Here is a 6,812-nt window from a genome sequence, read left to right as displayed (position 1 = left end):
GCGTGCTGACCAGGCAGGGCGAGGGGACCAGCCCAAAGGTGGTGGCAGACACCCCGTGGCCTCTCGTTTCTGGGAAGCGGTGGCCTCGTCCAGACTGGCCCTGGCTAACACAGAGCCACTGCCCAGGGCTGGCCGTGCCCCGATGCCCCTCCAAGGCCCACACCCGCCACGTGCAACAGCGTCAAAAGGGTCGCGCAGGGCCCCAGGAGCCTGACTGCGCCTACTGTTTGCTACACAGAACTCTGACCTCTTTCCTGCCGTGAAACCAAACCTGAGAATGTGGTGTCTGCTTCTTCCCTGAAACCCACACCATCCCCAACATGCAGGGCCTGCTCTCACCTCGGTCACGATGGAGGAGCCGGGCGTGTCGTACACCCAGCCGTGCCCGCAGGGGCCCAGCGGCAGGAGGCTCCTGTTCTCTGTCCAGGCCGCTCCGGTTCCAGTCCACCTCGTAGCTGAGGCACTGGCGGGGGAAGGCCTCGCCCGCGGGCCCCGGGCCGGGCACGGTGAAGTTCAGCTCCTCGGCCGGGCTCCAGCCGCAGCGCTGGCTCAGCTGGGCCACGCCCGGGCTCCGGCAGCGGTGCTCAGGGGTGAGGCCCAGGAAGACGATGCCCACGTAGATGGGGGGGAACGAGGCCGAGAGCAGAGCGAGGAGGAGGAACGTTTGCTTCTGGAACCAGCCGACTCCCCGACCTGCTCCAGAGCGTCATCCCCGTGGGCCCGGCGGCCGCGCCCGCATCGCCAGGTCAGGGGTCCCCGGGGCTCCCCGCAGCGTCCACCAGCTGGAGAGGCCCCGCTCCTGCTCCTTCCCCCACAGCCTGCAGCACCGCTGTGTGGCGGCCCCTCCGCACCAGGGAGCAGGCTGAGGGGGGCAACAGCGCCCCGAGCTCTCTCTCCACGGAACCCGCACGGCTGCCCAGTGAGCGCTCCAGCCAGGGAAGCTGCCTCTGGCTCGCGGCTCACGTGCTGGTTCATTTGTTGACTCAACAAACATTCACCAGGTCCCGGCGATGGCAGGCAGCGCTGGGCTGGGCACAGGGACCAGTCGGGACGAGTCGCCCTTCACTCCGCCAGCTCAGTCCCTGGGCAGACTCCCCGGGGGACAGCAGCAGGCGAGGGCACAGGGGAGCCCCACCCGCCTCGGCCCGCCCCCCCCCGCCTCGGCCTCACATGCTATCGGCAGGGTCAGGGGGGTCGACAGGCGTGAGACAAGGCAGGAGGAGTGAGGCGGCCGGCAAAGTGGCCCAAATGACCCCGAGCACACGCAGGGGTAGGGGCAGGGGCAGCCTGTGGTGGCCGGGCCCCCAGGCTCCAGGCCTTCATCCCGGGCCGCCCTGCCCTCCGCAGGGAAATGCAGAGCACGGGCCTGCTCCCCACGGGGCAGAGCTCCCAGCCGGCCACGGGGTCCTCCGGCCTCCACCCCCCACACAGGCCGAGCCTCCCCCATCCCGTCCCTGCACGCCACACGCGGGGCCCGGGCTGGGGACGGTGAGGGCCTGGCAGCAGCTGGCGCGGCGTTGGGTCCGCAGCAGCACCGCCGGACCGGAAGCAGCTCTGGGTTGCAGGTAACCCGTCCTCTGGCCGGGGGCGTGGGACGGGACGGGTGCGAGGGCCCAGCTCCCCACACAGATCCGTTTCCCGCCGTCCTCGCCCGACTCCGCACGGCTGGGTTTCCCGGGACCCACCTGGGACCCCACCAGTGTCGCTGTCTCCCGGGCAGGCTCCCCGCTGCCCTGAAACGGCCTGACCCTGGGACAGGACCCAAGGTCCTCTGGCCACAGCGGTGAGGCCCAGTGGGCCCAGGCCAGGGCTGCTGACAGGAGCCCCAGGACACGCGACATTCGGGGGCCTCCACGCGCACAGGAGGGACAGGTGAACAGTTGCCCAGGGGTGCCCTTCGTTCCTGGGACGCGCACCCCTGGGCACCGGAGCCGCCTCCAGCCCTGTGGTTTGGTAACAAGCACGGCCCCTCCTGGGTGGACTGCAGCTCCGAGATCCCCTCCCACGTGGCCAGAGGGGGAGCCAGGCAGGGAGAGGGCATGGGGGACCCAGCATACTCAGCGCGGCCCTGGGCGAGGCAGGAAATGCAGTCTGTCTGCCTCCAGGAGCCTTGGGGGAGGAGTGGCTTTGTTCTAATGGGGGACTCAGGTGGGCGCCTCGATGGCTCCTGGCCACAGGAAAGACCAAGCCAGCCCCCATCCTCGTGAGCTAGCCACTGGCCCTGTCCCACGAGCAAGCCTCCGTGAGAACCCCACTGGCGCAGAGCTCAGAGCTCCCAGGTCCAGGACGCGTTCGTACGGGCAGGGGCGGGAGGAGGGGGGAGGGGGCCCCAGCTCCGCAAGGGCAGAGGCTCCTGGGCTCAGACCCTCCAGACCTCGCCCTGTGCATCCCTTCACCTGGCCGCTCACCCGCATCCTCCATCGTGCCCTTCACGAAGCTGGTAAACTCAGTGTTACCCTGAGATCTCCCAGCTGCTCCAGCAAATAATCGAATCCAAGAGGGAGGGGGTCATGGGAACCCCCATCTGTGGCAAAAGCAGGCGGAACTGTGGGAGCTGGGGCCCTCCTGCCTCTGAGGGGCACCTGCCGTGGGGGCCGGTTTGTGGGACCCAGGCCTGAACTATGGGGTCTGACGCTCTGCAGGCAGACGGTGTGGGATCAAGTTAACGTGGGGTCAGAGAATTGCTTTTGGGGGGTAACCCAGAGTGACACAGGGAGAGGGCTACGGGGGTGCCAGCTCCCCTGACGGGTCCCCTGCGTGAGGAGTGGCCGAAGCCTGAAGGTCCTGCTCTCCACGCATCAGGGGGAGAAAGCGGGGTTCCTCCCCGCTCCCACCTCCCCAGCAGCCAGGCCAGACGAGACCTGACCGGAACTCCCACCGCTCACTTGTTCCCATGGACAGGAGCTGCCCCCAGCCCCCACCAGAGATTGGGGGACCCTCACCTTGCCCTGCATCCCTCCCTCACCCCCTCTCCCAGCCCTGCTTCAGGCGATCCTAATGGCAAAGGGGAGAAGCTACCAAGGACTGTGGCCACGGCCCGTCGGGAAGGGCCTGGCTTGTGTCACCATCCCAAGCTTGGAGGACAGCCAGGTGCTCACCGAGCATGACCTGTGACCCTTGCCAGCACCTGAGCTACCCACGCATCAGACACGAGAAACCACGGCTCGGGGTCAGCCCCTGGCCCGCGTCATACGTGCGGTCCTGGTGCCAGAGCATCCAGAGGAGAGTGAGTGATGGGGGGGGGGGGGGCTCCCGCTGACGCTCCACTAGGGACCCGGGATTTCATCCCATCCGACTCTCACGTGTCATGCAATCCTATCCTGCCTTCATTTTCTCAGCCATTGACAAACGCGAAGCTTGCTCTGAGCGTGCGGACCGAACCAGAGGGGGTGATGGGGCCCCGGGCAGACGATGGGCTCAGAGCGCAGGCCCTGGCTCAGGTTCAAAGCCAACCAGCAGCCGTGTCACAGTGACTGTGTCCCCCTGGGGCCCGGTCTGTTCCCCATCCGGAACTGAAAGCTCTTCCCAGACTGGTCTCTGGTGTCAGTTCAAGGCAGTGACGGGGAGACGGGGGACCGTGGGCCTGAGACATCACTGCGCCCTGTGCCGGGACCCCCGGCCTGAAACGGACCCTCTCCTTGAATGAATGAACAGACAAGGAAGCGAGTGTATTTTCTGCATCATGTTTTCTATAAATGCCAAGAGTAAAAAGGGGGTGGGGGTGTGGGACGAGCACGGGACGGCGGCCGAGACGGGTACCGAGCTCCGAGGCGCAGCATTGCCGTGGTCGCGGTCCGTGTGTGTCGTCGCTGCCTGGCCCCGCGAGGAAGCCGGGGCCGGGCCTGTAGTGTGTGGGTGCGCCTCTTAGGGCTGCCATAATAAAGCACCATGGGCTGGGAGGTGAAACAGAGGGTTACTGCCTCACCGCTCTTTGGCCAGAAGTCCAAGATCAGGGTGTGGGCAGGGTGGGCTCCTCCTGCGGCTGAGAGCAGGGCTGTCCAGGCTGCTCGCCTTGGCTCGCACTTGACTGTCCTTCCCCAGTGTCTTCACATCCGCTTGCCTCTGTGTGTGTCTGTGTCTGCAGGTCTCCATTCTGCAAGGACACCAGTCATGGCGGGTTAGGGCCCACCCCGCTGACCTCGCTGTCACTTGGTCATTGGTGCAAGGACCCATCTCTGAGTAAGGTCACATTCTGGGGTTGGCTTCAGCACACCCCACATGCCAGCACTCGAATGAGGAGAATAAAGAAAGGAAGGAGCCCTAGCCAGTTTGGCCCAGTGGATAGAGCGTTGGCCTGCAAACTGAAAGGTCCGGGGTTTGATTGCAGTCAAAGGCACATGCCCAGGTTGTGGGCTCGATCCCCAACAGGGAGGCGTGCAGGAGGCAGCCGATCCATGATCTCTCATCACTGATGTTTCTATCCCTCCCTCCCTCTCCCTTCCTCTCTGAAATCAATAAAAATATATTTTTTTTAAAAAAAAAAAAAAGGAGGAGAAGAAGAAGGAATGGGTCAGAAGCACCGTTCTGGTGGTTCCAATACTTCAACGTTGTGGAACCCTAAAAAATGTAATAAGGAACGAGCGCCCACCGGATCATCAGCAAGTGGGACGAAGGGAAGCCTGCTTTGACGGGGCGGCTTCATCTGCTTCCCCACGAGCACCCAGCGGGCTGGTCAGTGGCCAGAGGAAAGACGGGTGTGTGCAGGAGAAGCCATTCCGACTGGCTGCACCCAGACCACCTCCCGGGACCAGGGGACCCACCCACGGGGTTGCGTTGGTGAACGGGGAACCCCGCGTCTGCCTTCTCGGAAGGAGGCCCGGCCCAGACGTGGGTGACGCTGAGGGGCACGGCGCACCCAGTCAGTCCTGCACGTGGGGACGGCCCAGAGAGGACGGAGGTGCTGCATGAGGGGTCCCCTGCCACTGCAGCTGCGCCCGAACGCGGCCCCGGGACCCTCACGGGAGGGCGGGCAGGCAGCGTCCCACTCTCCAGGGGAAAAAGCAGTGACACCCAGTTAATAATTTATCTTTTATTGAAATCGTTGAATACTTTACGTTACAGTAAATTTGATTGAAAAAAAATGAGGAAAGAAATCAATTTTAAAAAATACTCATGTTGAAATCAAATAAGCCAGCCAAACTGAGTACAAACCAATGAACCCGTAGGCGGTTTGCCCTTCAGTACGTGACTCCCACTATGTACAATTCTAGAATAAGAGGAAAGTCGTCCATTAAACACTTCGAGAAGAGCCAGCGGCAGGGAGAGAGCAGCCATCCCCGCCCCGCCCACCGCTGGGGGCCCCGACCTCGGCCGCCCCGCCTGGGCGAGAGTCCCACCGCCGGCCTGCATGCAATCCTGCAAGTCACACGCTGTGCGATTTAAGGCTTCTTATAGGTCGGGTGGTTGCTAAACACCCCCCCGCCACTGCAGCTGCGCCCGAACGCGGCCCCGGGACCCTCACGGGAGGGCGGGCAGGCAGCGTCCCACTCTCCAGGGGAAAAAGCAGTGACACCCAGTTAATAATTTATCTTTTATTGAAATCGTTGAATACTTTACGTTACAGTAAATTTGATTGAAAAAAAATGAGGAAAGAAATCAATTTTAAAAAATACTCATGTTGAAATCAAATAAGCCAGCCAAACTGAGTACAAACCAATGAACCCGTAGGCGGTTTGCCCTTCAGTACGTGACTCCCACTATGTACAATTCTAGAATAAGAGGAAAGTCGTCCATTAAACACTTCGAGAAGAGCCAGCGGCAGGGAGAGAGCAGCCATCCCCGCCCCGCCCACCGCTGGGGGCCCCGACCTCGGCCGCCCCGCCTGGGCGAGAGTCCCACCGCCGGCCTGCATGCAATCCTGCAAGTCACACGCTGTGCGATTTAAGGCTTCTTATAGGTCGGGTGGTTGCTAAACACTTTTTTCTTAAAAAAATAAGCACAGTCGTGGTGGTGTCAGAGAACCTGAAGAGGCCTCGCACGTCATCTTCTCTGACATCTCGACTCACAAAAATCAACCTTTGGGCGGGTGTCTGCGGGCACCAGCCAGCGAGAGAAACACTGGCCGCGTGTTCTGTGCCCCGAGGCCTCAGACGCCACGCAAAGCGGAGCAGCACTGACTAGGGGCGTGGGGCAGGCGGCCCTCGAAGCCCAGGCACTCAGGGGCCACGCACGTGCGTGCGCCCGCAGGAAACAGAAAGCAAGAAGAAAGGAGACAGACGAGTATTCTAACTTAGAGGATACATGTCGACAAGGTCAAAATCGCATATGAAACCAGCCCCGCAGACAGCTTCCCGCACCCGGGTGGCCGCACACCCACCCGCAGGAAGAAACTGGGGGGAGGTTTGGTTTTTTTTTGTTTTTGTTTTTTTGTGTTTTTTTTTCTTTTTTCTTTTTTTCTTTTTTTCACAAACCTGAGTAATTGTGAGAGTCAATAAATAGGAGAGAAGTAAATGCTAAATACAACGGTCAGACACCGACAGGGCCTACAGCAGCAAGGGTTCTCTCGGAGCCCCCTGTCCCCAGGTGCGCCCGGCCCGGCGCCACGCATTTAAATGAGGACTCGGGACAGACCGGGCCCCAGCACCACCCTTTCTAACTGGACCAATGCCTCATCCCGGGCCATGGCCACCAGGACGAGGGGTGCCTGACCTGCTCACCTCTCTCTCCCCCTTCACAGAAATCATTCCCTTTTGAACCAGTTTTTGTTAAAGGCAAAAATGACAGAGTATCACGGAGCTGGAGTCTTATTTGGTTGACGTGCCCGGCGGGCGGCGGCCCCAGCCCCGGCCCCGGACTCAGATGTTCAGGAGGTC

At 62.0% G+C, this 6,812-nt stretch overlaps 1 protein-coding gene across 1 annotated transcript in view; it reads right to left on the bottom strand.

Annotated features, from left to right (window-relative positions):
• The window catches only part of IGF2R (insulin like growth factor 2 receptor), a gene marked incomplete at its 5' end in the record, with an annotated part of 85,721 nt that overhangs the window by 6,036 nt on the left and 72,873 nt on the right, over positions 1–6,812 (bottom strand). The window lies entirely within an intron of this gene.

This window comes from Myotis davidii, unplaced genomic scaffold (assembly GCF_000327345.1).
Source record: "Myotis davidii unplaced genomic scaffold, ASM32734v1 scaffold1494, whole genome shotgun sequence".
NCBI lineage: Eukaryota > Metazoa > Chordata > Mammalia > Chiroptera > Vespertilionidae > Myotis > Myotis davidii.
Note: the sequence above shows the minus strand (reverse complement) of the source record. Positions and strands in the feature narration are given on the sequence as shown.